We start from the raw sequence: 16915 nt of genomic DNA on the forward strand, positions 1-16915 counted from the left end.
GATCAGAACTAACTGTGGAAAATTCTTCAAGAGATGGGAATACCAGACCACCTCAACTGCCTCCTGAGAAATCTGTATGCAGGTCAAGAAGCAACAGTTAGACTGGACATGGAACAACAGACTGGTTTCAAATCCAGAAAGGAGCACCTCAAGGCTGTATATTGTCACCTGCTTATTTAACTTCTCTGCAGAGTATATCATGAGAAATGCTAGACTGGATGAAGCACAGGAGAAATATTAATAACCTCAGATATGCAGATGACATCACCCTTATGGCAGAAAGTGAAGAAGAACTAAAGAGCCTCTTGATGAAAGTGAAAGAAGAGAGTGAAAAAGTTGGCTTAAAATCAATATTCAGAAAACTAAGGTCATGGCATCTGGTCCCATCACTTCATGGCAAATAGATGGGGAAACAATGGAAACAGTGACAGGCTTTATTTTGGGGGGCTCGAAAGTCACTGCAGATGGTGAATACAGCCATGAAATTAAAAGATGCTTGCTCCTTGGAAGAAAAGTTATGACCAACCTAGATAGCATATTAAAAAGCAAAGACATTACTTTCCCAGCAAAGGTCCATCTAGTCAAAGCTATGGTTTTTCCAGTAGTTATTAACGGATGTGAGAGTTGGACTATAAATAAAGCTGAGCGCTGAAGAATGGAAGCTTTTGAACCATGGTGTTGGAGGAGACTCTTGAGAGTCCCTTGGACAGAAAAGAGATCCAACCAGTCCATCCTAAAGAAAATCAGTCCTGAATATTCATTGAAAGGGCTGATGCTGAAGCTGAAACTCCAGTACTTTGGCCACCTGATGGAAAGAAATGACTCATTAGAAAAGATCCTGATGCTGGGAAAGAAGGTAGGAGGAGAAGGGAATAACAGAAGATGAGATGGTTGGGTAGCATCACTGACTCAATGGACATGAGTTTGAGTAGGCTCTAGGAGTTGGTGATGACAGGGAGGCCTGGTGTGCTGCAGTCCATGGGGTCTCAGAGAGTTGGACACCATTGAATGACTGAACAGAACAGGCCACATGATGTGAAGAACTCACTCCTTAGAAAAGACCCTGATACTGGGAAGGATTTGAACGCAGGAGGAGAAGGGGATGACAGAGGAAGAGATGGTTGCATCCAACTCGATGGACCATCACCATGGTCCATCACCAACTCGATGGACATGCGTTTGAGTAATTCCTGGAGTTGTTGATGGACAGGGAAGCCTGGTGTGCTGCAGTCCATAGGGTTGCAAAGTGTCGGACATGACTGAGGGAGTGAATTGAACTGAAAAACAGCTTGTTTGCCATTAAAACATAAAATGTTATTTTTGTAATATTTTCTATGCTGCCAAATATCACTCTCAGTTTAAATAATTGAGTTGTCCCGCAATTAGTAGTATTTATATTTATTCTCTTAACATGACTTTTCAGTTCTTACATTACAACATACCTCCTTACAAAGGAGGTATTTCTTTTCTCTAAAAGAAATTTTTTCTTTAGCCTCAAAATTCTAAAAATATCCTTGCTTTTATCATATTGAAAAAAGCATTTCAAATGTTTTTCTAAAGACATCATTTTTCAGCAGACTTCCTTGCACTAGAATACAAAGTGCTGTCCACACATATCCTGCTTTTAAGCAGTAAAGGGAAATCTTCATGTGATTATAAAATGAAGCATCTATATTTGTGCTTATATATATATATGTATATATATATATATGTGTGTGTGTGTGTGTGCGCCTGTGTTTAAAAATAATACAAATATCTGTTTATCTGTATCTACCCTATGATCTAAAAATAGCATTGGAAATAGAGTGTTATATTTCACCTATGTGCTTATCTGTAGCGTTTTACAGGTTTTTTTTTATTATTATGGAATAAGATAAGGATTACATACTCTAAAGATATAAAATGCAGATTATACAACAAAGAAATGATTACTATCGGATCTAGTTATTTGTTAGTCAATGTGCATGTACCTATAATATGCTTATTAGAAATTCAGAGTAAGTTGAAACTCTTGCTCTCATGTTATCTAAACCCAGTGTTTTTTAAATATATAAAATTTAGTTTTTCTGTGAGGAAGTGACTTACCTAAAGCGACACAATGAATTGTCATAACATTGATACTAAAATTATATTACCAGTACTACTACAAATTTAAGAGCTATATGCTAATGAAAACTGAAAATATAAAAGCTGTTGTGGAATTCATAAGGTTCAAATATTACTTTAAGAAAGAAATAAACAATGAAATAATGAGAGAAATATCACAAAACCACAGCAAAAAAATGTTATTTATTAAGTGCTTTTTAAATGATAAATAGCATTTTAACCAATTTATGTGTGCTATCATACTAAGTAATTGTGTAAATAAAACTGTGAGACTTACAACATTATCATATCCTTACATATAGAATAAAAATGAGTCAGAGAGCTAAGACAAATTGTCTGAGCTCACATAGATAGTAATATTAAAGTCCAAAGGATGTGATTCTAGAACTATTAAAGGGCTTCCCATATAGCTCAGTGGTAAGGAATCTGCCTGCCAATGCAGGGGACATGGGTTCAATCCCTGAGTAAAGAAGGTCCCCTGGAGAAGGAAATGGCAGCCCGCCTTAGTATTCTTGCCATGGAGCGAGGAGCCTAGTGTGTTATGGTCCATGGAGTCAAAAAAGAGTTGGTTACAACGTAGAGACTAAGCAACAACAAGCACTATTAAAGTCTTGAAAATGACATTTTTTTATTAACAATTTTTACTACAGTATGAATAGGAAGGACTAGAAATCTCTTTAAGCAAATTGGAGATACCAACAGAACGTTTCATGCAAAGATGGGCACAATAAAGGACAGAAATGGCAAGGATCGGACGGAAGCAGAAGAGATGAACAAGTGGCAAGCGTACACAAAAGAACTAACAAGAAAGGATGTAATGCCTCAGGTAACCATGATAGTGTGGTCACTTACCTAAAGCCAGACATCCTGGAGCATGAAGTCAAGTGGGACTTAGAAAGCATTACAACAAACAAATCTAGACTAGGTGACGGAATTTCAGCTAAGCTATTTAAAATCCTAAAAAATGATGCTGTTAAAGTGCTGCACTCAGTTCAATTCAGTTCAGTTCACTCACTCAGTCATGTCTGACTTTTTGCGACCCCATGGACTGCAGCACACCAGGCCTCCCTGTCCATCACCAACTCCTGGAGTTTACTCAAACTCATGTCCATTCAGTCAGTGATGCCATCCAACCACCTCATCCTCTGTTGTCCGCTTTGCCTCCCACCTTCAATCTTTCCCAGCATCAGGGTATTTTCAAATGAGTCATTTCTTCCCAACAGGTGGCCAAAATATTGGAGTTTCAGATTCAGCATCAGTCCTTTCAATGAATATTCAGGACTGATTTCCTTTAGGATGGACTGGTTGGATCTCCTTTCTGTCCAAGGGACTCTCAAGAGTCTCCTCCAACACCATGGTTCAAAAGCACTCATCCTTCAGCGCTCAGCTTTCTTTATAGTCCAACTCTCACTTCCATACATGACTACTGGAAAAACCATAGCTTTGACTAGATGGACCTTTGCTGGGAAAGTAATGTCTTTGCTTTTTAATATGCTATCTAGGTTGGTCATAACTTTTCTTCCAAGGAGCAAGCATCTTTTAATTTCATGGCTGTATTCACCATCTGCAGTGACTTTTGAGCCCCCCAAAATAAAGCCTGTCACTGTTTCCATTGTTTCCCCATCTATTTGCCATGAAGTGATGGGACCAGATGCTATGATCTTAGTTTATTGAATGTTGAGTTTTAAGCCAACTTTTTCACTCTCTTCTTTCACTTTCATCAGGAGGCTCTTTGGTTCTTCTTCACTTTCTGCCATAAGGGTGGTGTCATCTGCATATCTGAGGTTATTGATATTTCTCCTGGCAATCTTGATTCTAGCTTTTGCTTCTTGAAAACTCATCAGTGTCCACTGGACTGGAAAAGGTCCATTTTCATTGTTATCCCAAAGAATGGCAATGCCAAAGAATGTGTTCAAGCTACTATATAACTCTGCTCATTTCACATGCTAGCAAAATGCTCAAAATTCATCAACCTAGATGTCAGCAGTATGTGAACCGAGAACTTCCAGATGTACAAGTTGGATTTAGGAAGGTTGAGGAATCAGAGATCAAGAGATCTGTTGGATCATAGAAAAAGCAAGGGGATTAAGAAAAAGAATCTAATTCTTCTTCATTGAATATGTGAAAGCCTTTGACTGTGTTGTTTATTTGCTAAGTAGTGTCCAACTCTTTGTGACCCTATGTATGGATCACAACAAACTATGGAAAATTCTTAAAGAGATTGGAATACCATACCATCTTTCCTGTCTCCTGAGAAGTCTATATATAGGACAAGAAGCAACAGAACTGTAAATGCAACAATGGACTGGTTCAAAATTGGGAAATGAGTACATCAAGGCCATACATTCTCACCTTGCTTCTTTAACTTATATGTATAGTACATCATGCAAAATTCCAGGCTGCTTGAATTACAAACTGGAATCAAGTTTGATGGGAGGGATATCAACAACCTCAGATATGCTGACAATACCACTCTAATCGCAGAAAGAAAATAACTAAAAAGCCTGTTGAAGAGAGTGAAAGAGAAGAGTGAATGAGCTGGCTTAAAAGTCAACATTCAAAAAGCTAAGATCATGACATCCAAATCTATCACTTCATGGCAAATAGACACAGAAAAAATGGAAACAATGACTGACAGGTTTTATTTTCTTGGTCTTTGAAATTACTCTGGATGTTGACTGCAGCCATTAAGTTAAAAGACACTTGCTCCATGGAAGAAAAGGTATGACAAACCTAGACAGCATTTTAAAAAGCAGAGATATCACTTTGCCAACAAAATTCCATCTAGTCAAAGGTATGGTTTTTCCAGTAGTCATTAATGGATATTAGATTTGGACCATAAAGAAGGCTGAGTGCTGAAGAATTGATGCTTTTGAATTGTGGTGTTGCAGAAGACTCTTGAGAGTCCCTTGGACTGCAAGGAGATACAGCCAGTCCATTCTAAAGGAAATCAACCCTGAATCCTCATTGGAAGGATGGATGCTGAAGCTCCTATACTTTGACTACTTTATGCAAAGAGCTGACTCATTTGCAAATACCCAGATGCTGGGAAAGATTGAGGGCAAGAGGAGTAGGGGGCAGCAGAGGACGAGATGGTTTGATAGTTTCAGTAACTCAATGGACATGAGTTTGAGGAGAATCTGGGAGGTAGGGAAGGACAGGGAAACCTGTTGTGCTGCAGTCCATGGAGTCACAAAGAGTTGGACACGACTTAGTGATTGAAAATCAACAACATGTAATATAGTCACGAATTATAAATACATACAAAGTCAGCAAGCTCATATAGTAGCCACAAGAGAAGTAGACAATTACCAGCACTCTAGGGACTGTCCTCAGCCCCTTTATACACTTTTTTTTCCCCACTCTCAAAAGGTACCCACTGTCCTTAAGGATACAGGTTAGTTTTGCTTTTTTAAAATTTTTGTGTGATGAATCATACACCCTTGGTTATACAGAAGCTACCTCAGTTATGCTTAAGTCTTGAATCTGATGGTGAGGTAACTTGTAGGAAACTGACCAATAGTTTCTCAGGTCTGGCTGCAGATTTTAGGATTGATTGGGTGGTGGCTGTTCATGCATGAGTTACTTGTACCTGGCTGTGCAGGAAGGAACTAGGAAAGAGACTCCTGCAAAATGAAGCAAGAATCCAGCCAGCCATAAAATCAAATTTTCCTTAGGAAGGTCAAAAGGAGCTTCTCATGAGTGGTAGCATTTCCATTTTACACTGTTGGCATCATTTCAGAGCTCTGTTTTTTTCAATTTGCAGTCTCCATGGAACAAGAGATATCCACTGCTCCCTCTCTTTTGCCCTGTAATATGATGGTTCTTGACATTATTTACAAAAGTTTTCTAAGTTTCACTAGTTTACCAATATCTTTTCACCTATATATTATGGTACCTTTAAATGAGGCAAAGGACATGTCTTTTTTTTTTTTTTTTTTGCAGATCACAGTGCTTTGTTCATAATAAGAACTCAATAAACATTGAATTTATTAGAATTTTTGTAGCTTGAAATGAATTTCCTTAACTTGGGTTAAAGCCTGTGACTGTTTTATTGGTTAATATTTTTTGTAGGATTTCTTAATATTATAAAAGGTAATAAACTAAGACCTTGGGCTTCCCAGGTGGTTCAGTGGATAAAGAATCCACCTGCAATGCAGGAGACACAGGCAGATCCAAGTTTGATTCTCAGGTTGGGAAGAACCTCTGGAGGAGAGCATGGCAAATGACTCCCAATATTCTTGCCTGGAGAAGCTCATGGACAGAAGAGCACGGTGGGCTACAGTCCATAGAGTTGAAGAGTCAGACATGACTGAAGTGTCTGAACCTGCATGCATACATACTAAGATCTTCCTTAACAAATAAGATATAATATTTTTTATTCAATTTCTGCTCTTTGTCTCTGCCTTTCACAAATCAAAATAATTGGTAAAAGCATGGCTCATATGAGCTGTTCATTAGTAAAAAGAATTTGCAGACATTCTTTTAAAATATGTTTATTTGATTAATTTAAATATATAAGGGTTTTTCCATTATAGTTTTATTTGGTATTTGCACTACAAATATAAGATTCACTAATAAATTTAAAATATGTAAAATTAAATATTTTAATAATAAAGTGAGAATTCATGATCATCAAGGAGTACTTTTTAAATTTAATGACTTATGTAGGAAATTGGAGTCAATTTGTAGGAATTGGAGTAGGAAATTTCATTAAATATAAATCAATCAATAATAATCATTTAATATGAAAATTTCCAGACATTTCAACCTCAGTGACTTTCTGATGGTCAAAATTAATAATAATTGGAAATATAATTGCCAATATATAAATATAGTCTATATATTTTTAAATATATATATTATTTAATATATAAATATATTTAATATATTCATTTAATTAGTTCAATTAATTCAATATATAAATATAATAATAAAATTATTCTGATAGATAGACACAATGTTTTAGAAATCAAGAGTCATACTGGCATGAACTAAAAGACGCTTACTCCTTGGAAGGAAAGTTATGACCAAACTAGACAGCATATTAAAAAGCAGAGACATTACTTTGCCAACAAAGGTCCATCTGGTCAAGGCTATGGTTTTTCCAGTGGTCACGTATGGATGTGAGAGTTGGGCTGTGAAGAAAGCTGAGCACCGAAGAATTGATGCTTTTGAACTGTGGTGTTGGAGAAGACTCTTGAGAGTCTCTTGGACTGCAAGGAGATCCAACCAGTTCATCCTAAAGGAGATCAGTCCTGGGTGTTCATTGGAAGGACTGATGTTGAAGCTGAAACTCCAATACTTTGGCCACCTCATGTGAAGAGTTGACTCACTGGAAAATACCCTGATGCTGGGAGGGATTGGGGGCAGGAGGAGAAGGGGACGACAGAAGATGAGATGACTGGATGGTATCACTGACTCGATGGACATGAGTTTGAGTAAACTCCAGCAGTTGGTGATAGACAGGGAGGCTTGGTGTGCTGCGATTCATGGGGTCGCAAAGAGTCGGACACGACTGTGCTACTGAACTTAACTGAACTGAAAAGTGGTAGACATATTTACTTGGATTTATATCATGTCTCAAAAATCTATGCAGATTTTCTTGAGGCAACTTAACAAGCTCCTAGGCTCACTTGTTCAGACTCAGAGATGTGAACTTAAGACAGAGTTTACAACAGGCACTATGATTTCTAATGGAAGTTTTGCTTTGTAAGTTATTTTGATAGTGATCCAAGCCTGTGTGAGATTTCCAGAGCAATGGGAGACAGGCTAAAATGAAGGCAGTGGAGAGTCACGTACATCTCTTGTCTCCAGGCCAAGACTGTTCTGCTTTCAAAACTTTCACATTAATGGGAATCTTACCATGCTATTTCCTTCAGTGAAAATCAGTAGTCTCCATTCCACCTTCAGTCAGTCAGTCAGTTCAGTCGCTCAGTCATGTCCAACTCTTTGCAACCCCATGGACTGCAGTACGCAAGGCCTCCCTGTCCATCACCAACTCCGGAAGGATGGGTGTCTTATCCTTTAGGGTTATTACTCACATTCACTAAATTAACACAGGTAACTCTTGTAGGAATAATGTGCTCTAAAATGAGACGTTTGACTCCAGAATAAGTAAATGGAGTTTACTTAATTGTCTTAAGATAATTTGCATATGTTCAGATGTAAATTCAAGTAAATATATCTGCCACTTTTTCGTTCCTATAAATACAGCTCTTAGAGCTTGAGGTTTTATGACTATCTACCAAGTCTGTGATACAGGCTGTATGCGTTGTTGCTTTTGTAATCATTATTTTTTAAATTTTAGATTTATTTATTTTTGTACCTGAAAGATGATTGCTTTATAGAATTGTGTTAGTTTCTTCCAGGCATCAACATGAAGCAGCCATAGGTATACATTATTTTTTACCATCACAGAGTCACATGGTTGAAATGTTTGAGAGATCATATATCATTGACTGCTGTGCACTAAATTTTTCATTGTCGTACAAGTTGCTTAAACAAACAAAAAAAATTGTGTCTGTAATAAGTTTCCTCTTTGAACCTCAAAATACAAAACAAATATACTATGTATTCAAAAAGAAAGTGAAATAGAGACAAGTGAGGAGGAATGAAGGGGTAAGGAGAAACATGAATTTTTCAAGTCACTATTGTTTGTAGCTGCTTTGCATAAATCACAAAATTTCTCCAAGTTAAATGTGATTATTTTCATTTTCACAGATACATATCAATGTATAGAAAAGATATTCAATGTACTCAAGATGACATATCTATTAAGTGAATGAACTAGCATTTTAATACATATCTGTTCAATATAAATCCTACCTCCTTGCCAGGTGTATTTTCTTAATATCTTTGATAGGAGACATAAAAATAAATACTTATTTGAGGTTAGACATAGATAAAAGAATGATCAAATTAGATATGGAAGACAGAATTGATATAACAAGGAGACTGATTTCTGTTATTGCTTTTTTTTTTTCAACACTGAAATGTTATTTCGGTTATCCATGGTTATCCATACATTAAAGTATATCTTTTCAAGTGAAAATCAATTTTCCTTTTCTAAAATGTGTTTTCTGTGGTGGAGAAAGCACTCATCTATTTCACAGAAATTCAATATTTTAATACTGTGTAAACTTAAGTGGGATAATTTATGTCCTTGGTGAGCAATTACTTCTTTCTTTTTTAACGGGGTAAATAATTACCTTTTGGTCTACCTCACTGATTTGTTATGTTGGACTCACGAGGTAATGCATATGAAAGCACTGTAAAGAATCTAAAGTATTGAATGCCTGCAAAAGCTATTTAATGCTATTTAATGAATCATTAGACCACAAGTCCCTTCAAAGAAAAGGATATAGTATTTTAATTTATTTATTTACTTTGAGGACTCTCTAGCCAGACAAAAATTGACTAGTGCAGTGAAGTTATTTCAGAGGAATTAACTGAATGAAATTTAAGCTAACCTGTACACATGATATATCAATTTAGGAAGAATATTAAAGTATCATATTTATCTGTAATCCCCACAGTCACCTTGTAAGGTGGTTAATATTTGTTCTTTAAAATATATAAGGAGTGACTGAGAGCATCTGGCCACATTATCATTTACACATCAACTCAAAGAATATAGCGATTTGCTCACAAAAGAAAGGAAAGCATTAACACTTCTGTATACAATAAAACATCCAGGAAAATAACATCAATTCTCTAGCCAACCAACAGGAGACTGCCAGGATGACTTCTTATATCTGGCCCTCTGGCTGCAGCCAGAGAACCCAGGTGCAGAGCAACCTTTGGCAAAATCAGGGATTACGTCTGGCAGTTGCAAGAGCCAACATGATATGACAGAGAGGATTCAAGCCAAGTTTAGAAAATGCCACTTTAGATGGTATTGGAGTGATATGAAAGCTTAGAGAGAAGCACTTAAACATTGAAGTGAAGGGATTTAGAAGGACATTTCCTCAGGCAATTTTCATTTCAAACACTTTTGCTTAGCATTTTATATAGTATGGTATATTTACTGAATCCTCTATAGTGTAAAGATGAGCAAGGCATACAGGGAGTCTTTTAGCCATTTAAATTCTAATTGGTTTAGAGCACAACTCAAAAATAGGACAGTGTAGTTAGGCAAATTTGGAGCTTAGGACAGACACCTATACTAAAGCTGAAATCTGGAGGTCAACAGCCAATTGCTATTTTTACAGATATAAAACTGGGTGAGATTATTGAGACAGAGGGTGTGTCATTCAACTCAAGGACATTTTCTTATTTGGGGATGAATAGTCAAATCATTTTCATTTGTCACTTGTAGTTTGAGGAGGCTTTAATGTGAAATAAATGCCATTGATTCAGACAAATGGAGGCCATGATAAAGATTACAATTCTAACCACTAAAACTTTCAATATCATGTAAATATATCCTTAATTGCTATTTAGGAAGTCCATGAAAGTGAAAGTGTTAGTCACTCAGTCGTGTCCAACTCTTTGTGGCCCCAGGGACTATAGCCCACCAGGCTCCTCTGTTCATGGAATTTTCCAGGCAAGAATACTGGAGTGGGTTGCCATTCCCTTCTCTAGGAGAGCTTCCCAACCTAGGGATCAAACCCAGCATCCTAAATTGCAGGCAGATTCTTTACCATCTGAGCCACAAAGGAAGTCCCTGAATTCCTGGTAATTGTGATTTCAAAGGTAAATAGGTATGTCTTTAGAAGGAAAAGTTAAATGTTGAAAAAAATCACAGAAATCTAGGAAGGACATATTCTCTGCTCCAAATTCCTCATGTAAAAATAACTGCTCATGCTTATCAGTGGCTCTTATTCAGCAATACTTGAGTAAATGTACAAAGGTTTATGCTCAAAGCTATTATTCATTGTTATTATAATTTGAAGACCCTAACATTTCATTTTCCCAATGTGTGCATGCTCAGTTGTTCAGTCAGGTCCCCATCTTTGTGACCCCATGGACTGTAGCCCACCAAGCTCCTTTGTCCACGGGGTTTCCTAGGCAAGAATCCTGGAGTGGGTTGTCATTTCCTACTCCAGGGGATCTTCCCAACCCAGGGATTGAACCCATGTCTCTTGCATTGACACGAGGATTCTTTACCACTGAGCCACCTGGGAAGCCCATTTTCCTAATAAATGTTGTTAAATAATAAATAATGATGCATGATTTGTAAACTATATTAACAATGACATATTTAGCTTTTCTTACATGATAAACACTTTGCATTAATTTTCACTAATTTACAAAACGGCTTTCCTGGCAACCACAAATAAAGGCCACAATCTTTTTGAAGGTGTCCCTGTGAAGAAGGGGAGTTAATTTCTCCATCTTATTTGGATTTGGCCATGTGTCTTAATTGGCCAATAGGACATTAGCACCCCCGATGAAAGCATATTTTCAAATGTACTTGCACATTAGGGCTGGCCTTCTCCTGCTTCTGGAAACTTTTCCTTCATCATGTATATAAACCTGAGCTAACTTCCTGGAAGGTCCAGCTTCACCAGAGAGCCTAGCTGAGGGCAGACCTGTATGAGGCCATTCTAGATCTTCCAAGCCCAGAAAAGCCAACTCAGACCAGTGGAACTATCTGATTAAGAGCTAATTAAATGATGCTTCAAGCCATTAACTAATAGGGTGATTTGCTTTGCATTGATAAAAACCTTTTATCTAAATTAAGAATTATCCTTGGACTTCCTTGGTGGCTCAGTGTATTGCCAATACAGAGAACATGTGTTTGATCCCAGGTCCAAGAAGATCCCACATACCATGGGACAACTAAACCTGTGCTCCACAAGTACTGAGCCTCTGCTCCAGAGCCAGGAAACTGCAACCACTGAAGCCACGTACCCCAGAGCCCATGCTCCACAAGAAGAAAAGCCACTGCAAAGAGAAGCCCGCACACCACAACTAGAGTAGCCCCCGCTCACTGCAACCAGAGAAAGCTTGCACAAAGCTACAGTGACCCAGCACAGCCTTAAATACACACACACACACACACACACACACACAAACTATCCTAAGGTATCAGATGAAACAACTGAATTTCATGTTGTTGAAGTGACATGATCAATGTGGGAACACCGCAGCTTAAAATCATCTCTGTTTCCATCCATACATTTTGATTTGTCCTTTACACATCATTGACCACAATATGGCCCATGCAGTGGTCTGAACCCCAAAGCGAGTTCAGCCTTTGTGACATTTTCCCTTACTCACATCTGGAGCTTTCTCGTTCTACTTGAAGGCCCATAGAACAATGAAAAGGGCAGTGTGGAGAGGAGAAATTACTGTCATTAATGATGCACAATAATACAAGTGCTATAATTGAAATCATACACAATATGTTATTGCTAAAATCTCGTGAATTGAAACAAGTACTTTTAAAGCTCACTATAATTTGTATTTAGTCTAAAATGCTTTTTTTAACACTCAAAATTGATCCTGGAATGATGCATTGTGCAAAATGGAAAATAAAATTGACTTCTAGAGATTTTTTAAAAGCAGAATAAAAATAAAGGGATTTATCATTCTTAGATATTGAAGTAAGCAGTCAGTGGCTGTATTCCTCTTCTGTCCTGCTGGGCAGTAAGTGAAGTTCAAACTTAGAACTGACAGAGATTTATTGTTTTTATTGACTGTAGTCTAATGCTACATTTATTAATTCACAAGTTCATATCACAGCAGAGATCTAAATGTTGGGTAATTTGGGTAACAATATATAGCTATAGATGAGCATACTACCAGACGTCTGAACAGTTTCATCACTAACTCATGCTGTTTTTGAGCTCTTGGGCTGTCATTTAGATTTTCTGCATATCAGATTTGTTATTGGTGCTTGGCACATCATGGGTCTTTAAAACTGTAAGTACCAAGACATTTGTAGTTTGTTTTATTAAAAATACAGGTCTTATGTCAAGTCTCTCAGTATCATAATAACCCAGAATCAGTTGCCTCACAACATTTCTTAGATTCGTCAGAGATTTTTCAAGCTAATGGATTATGTAGCTATTTTATTTTGCACCTCCTTCATCACCAATGTCTTTTTATGTCCACAGTTCTGCATCCTACAGATGCTTTTTATTACATGGCCACTGCTAACACATCCACACCAAACTCAGAGAGGGGAAACTACCTTTTCTAGTTGTCAGCAACATGGCTGAAAATATGATATAGACATGCACATCAAAGAATTGATTCCTAGAAACAGTTACTCTGAGGATCTAACTTGGCTTACAGGATCACACAATTTCTTGCTCTTTATCTTTTGATCCAAGTTAGCATGAACAATTTGCAAAGTCCCACATCTAGGGACAATTCTATTATCTCCACATTGCCAAGAAGGAGTCTAAGCTCTGTAGATATATAGGTTGCAGGAAGAGAGAAATCATCTTTCTCAAATCCAGCTTCAGTATCAATCGCTTTATAGACTGATTGAGAATTGAAATCCTGCTGCTCAGAAAATCTCATCATGTTTCAAAGGCATGTGTCAGGATTGAACCCAGATGGAAAGACAGTTTTAACATGTGGTAGTACAATTCCCATGGTTGAGTCTTCTTCAGTCTAAGGCATGTGCAACAGCAAAGCCCAGTTCATACAACGTGGTGGCAAAACACAGTGCATTTCCTTTTTATAGTCTGACCACTCATATATGTAAAGAAAATCTCCCCCACCAAATCTGATCTCCTGAGAACAAGTGTTTGGGCAAGAAAATACACACGCACACACTCACACACCATAGAAATATGACACACACAGAATTTCCCAATGTAAACAATCATCTTTAGTGTTTGGAACATCTTCATCATTGTTATTAAAAACAATTCATCTGCCTCTCTTCAATATTAAGGTTTCCATATAAAAGTAGTAAGAAAAATTAAATCCATATTGCCTGGGCCTTGATTCTATAACCTTGACTCTATAATATTAGCTGTATGAAGTTGGATATATACTTAAATTTTCTGTGCCTCAGCATGTAACTCATAGGTTTGGTGTGGAGGCTAAGTAAAACAATGTTTGCAAAATGCTAAGTATAAATGCTTTGCATATAGCAATTAATAACTTTTGTATAAATTAAGTAAAATAATGACCAATTTACATTTTACAAGTTAAATATACTTAATATGAAAACAGTATAATTTAATTTGTAATTCAGTTATGGGTATTTAGTCAACACTTCCTATGGTCTATACAAACAGAACTGCTTTTCTTATTTTTTGATGACAGGTATAATTTGACTGTGAGAATATCCAATGTTTTTCTCTCATTTTGTATTTCCTCAAGGTATACTATAGAAACAAAAATATGTTTTAATAAGTATACTTCTTGTGGTACATTTACATAATGGAATATTACTCAGTCATAAAAAGGAATGCATCTGAGTCAGTTGTAGTGAGGTGGATGAACGTAGAGCCTCTTATACAGAGTGAAGTATTAATAAGTCAGAAAAGGAAAGCATATATTAGCACATACATGTGGAATCTAGAAAAATGCTACTGATGAACCTAGTAGAGAAGGGACTTGTGGACACAGTGGGGGAAGATGAGGGTGGGATGAATTGAGAAAGTACCATTGATATATATACACTGTCCTGTATTAAAATAGATAGTTAGTGGAAAATTGCAAAATAACATAGGGAGCCCAGCTTGGCGCTCTATGATGACATAGAGGGGTGGGATCGGGGGAGGTGAGGGCAGCTCAGGAGGGAAGGGATATGTATAAAATTATGACTGATTCACACTGTTGTATGCAAAAACCAACACAAAATTGTAAAGCAATTTTCCACAAATTAAGAAATAAAGAAAATTTTAAAGCAAAGCAGAAAATATATACTCTGTAAAATAACTGAGTAGTTTGTCTTCTGGTTTCTTGCACTTTAATCATACCTGATTACTTTCCTTACAAACGTGTTCTTACTATTGTTGGCTACAGATTCTAAAACAGAGGTGGCCAAATCACTTGTCAACTGAATTTTAACCTAAGTTTATATTTCAAAGGTTTACTGGCTTATGAGGTTAGAAAGTGCCAAGAGAAAGCTATTGTTTCCCAGATTGCAGATTGGAGGTGGTAAATTGGGTGTATGAAAAAAAAAATCTGACTCAAAATTATGTAAATGTTACAAGGAAACTGTAACATAAAATAAGGTTTTTTAAAATATCATTATACTCTTCAACTGTATTTTTAGAACAAATTCAAAATAAAGCTTTATAAATGTGTTATGGTAATATGGCCAGATATTTATTAACTCCAAGGCTTGAGTCATGATTGTGTGGCCTACATTCTTATAAATCAATTTGACAATTACACAACAGATGTTAGACAAAATGTTATGCAAAGAGGTGTCTGTGTCTCAGTGACTCCAGGTGTCATTTCACCTGAATGTATGTGTGGATGCTGTCACTTCAGTCATATCTGGCTCTTTGCAACCCTATGGACTGAGCCCTCCTGGCTCCTCTGTCCAAGGGATGCTCCAGGCAAGAATACTGGTGTGGGTTTCCATGCCATCCTCCACAGGATCTTCCCAACTCAGAGACTGAACCTGCATATTTTACATCGCCTGCATTGGCAGGTGGGCTCTTTACCACTGGCACCACCTGGGAAGTCTCATGCACCTGGGTAGTAAAGCATAAATCAGAATAAAATATATAGACTAACAATTCTGACCAAATAATAATAAGGTACGAGTATATGTCTTTAGTACTTTCCTAAAACCTACAAAATGGTAATGGAATTTTAATAAATAAACTGATGGGTGTGGGGGGAGGCTAGAGGTAGATGGATGACAGGTGATTAGTAAATGGCTTAGAAGGCTGGAGGAAGCTGAATCCCAAGCTGGAAGCGAGAATATACAGAAGCAATTCTACATGAATCACAGGATCCCCCAAAGGTTCAAGATTGTTGGCATCAGTTAGCTCTGGAAGTAGAAGCATGAGGATGCACTAAAAATTAAAAAAAATAAAACTGAAAGACTGTTAAGATGGAGTCTTACTCCATTTTAGATCCCTTCCCCCTCTTACAATGAATGAGCAACTACATTTTCATAGTGCCAGAAGACAGAATGTTGATCCTTTGAAGAAAGGTTTTTAAAGGTATAATACTGAAGAAGGTGGTACCATTCCAGAAACCTGATGATAAAGTAAAAGCTTATACATTTTATAAAGAATTTGAGTTCTCTCAAAAGCAGATGACAAGATAAGGCATTGACACATCAATTTCTGTGAGGAAACCTTTGAGGAGATCATGCGTTAGTAAAGATCACAGAAGAAAACACATCCTGTACACTCAGAAGATCTAATTATCTTTTAGATGACTTGTCTTAAATACAAGGGGATAGACTCAAATCATTAGGCTCTGATAGAAATAGCAGAAAACAAGCAAACAAAAAAGTTACCTGGTAGAAAGAGGGACCATTCAGAAGGAGAAATTTTTAAAAATGCAGCTGCCTTGAAATAAGGGCAAATTGTTATAAAACACTCAGATAACAAGAAAGAATTGCTGGAAATTAAGACTATTTAACAGACATGGAAAACTCAAGAACCACCAGTCTCTTCTGAAGCCAATGAGAAGGTTCCAGGCAAAAGATAAAATTTACAGGACACATTATTGTTTTGAATGTATAGAGAAAGGATGTACGTAGTAGGTTCAGTTCAGTTCAGTTCAGTCCAGTTCAGTCTCTCAGTCGTTTCCGACTCTTTGTGACCCCATGAACCGCAGCACGCCAGGCCTCCCTATCCATCACCAACTCCCAGAGTTTACTCAAACTCATGCCCATCGAGTTGGTGATGCCATCCAGCCATCTCAT

This window comes from Cervus canadensis, chromosome 5 (assembly GCF_019320065.1).
Source record: "Cervus canadensis isolate Bull #8, Minnesota chromosome 5, ASM1932006v1, whole genome shotgun sequence".
NCBI lineage: Eukaryota > Metazoa > Chordata > Mammalia > Artiodactyla > Cervidae > Cervus > Cervus canadensis.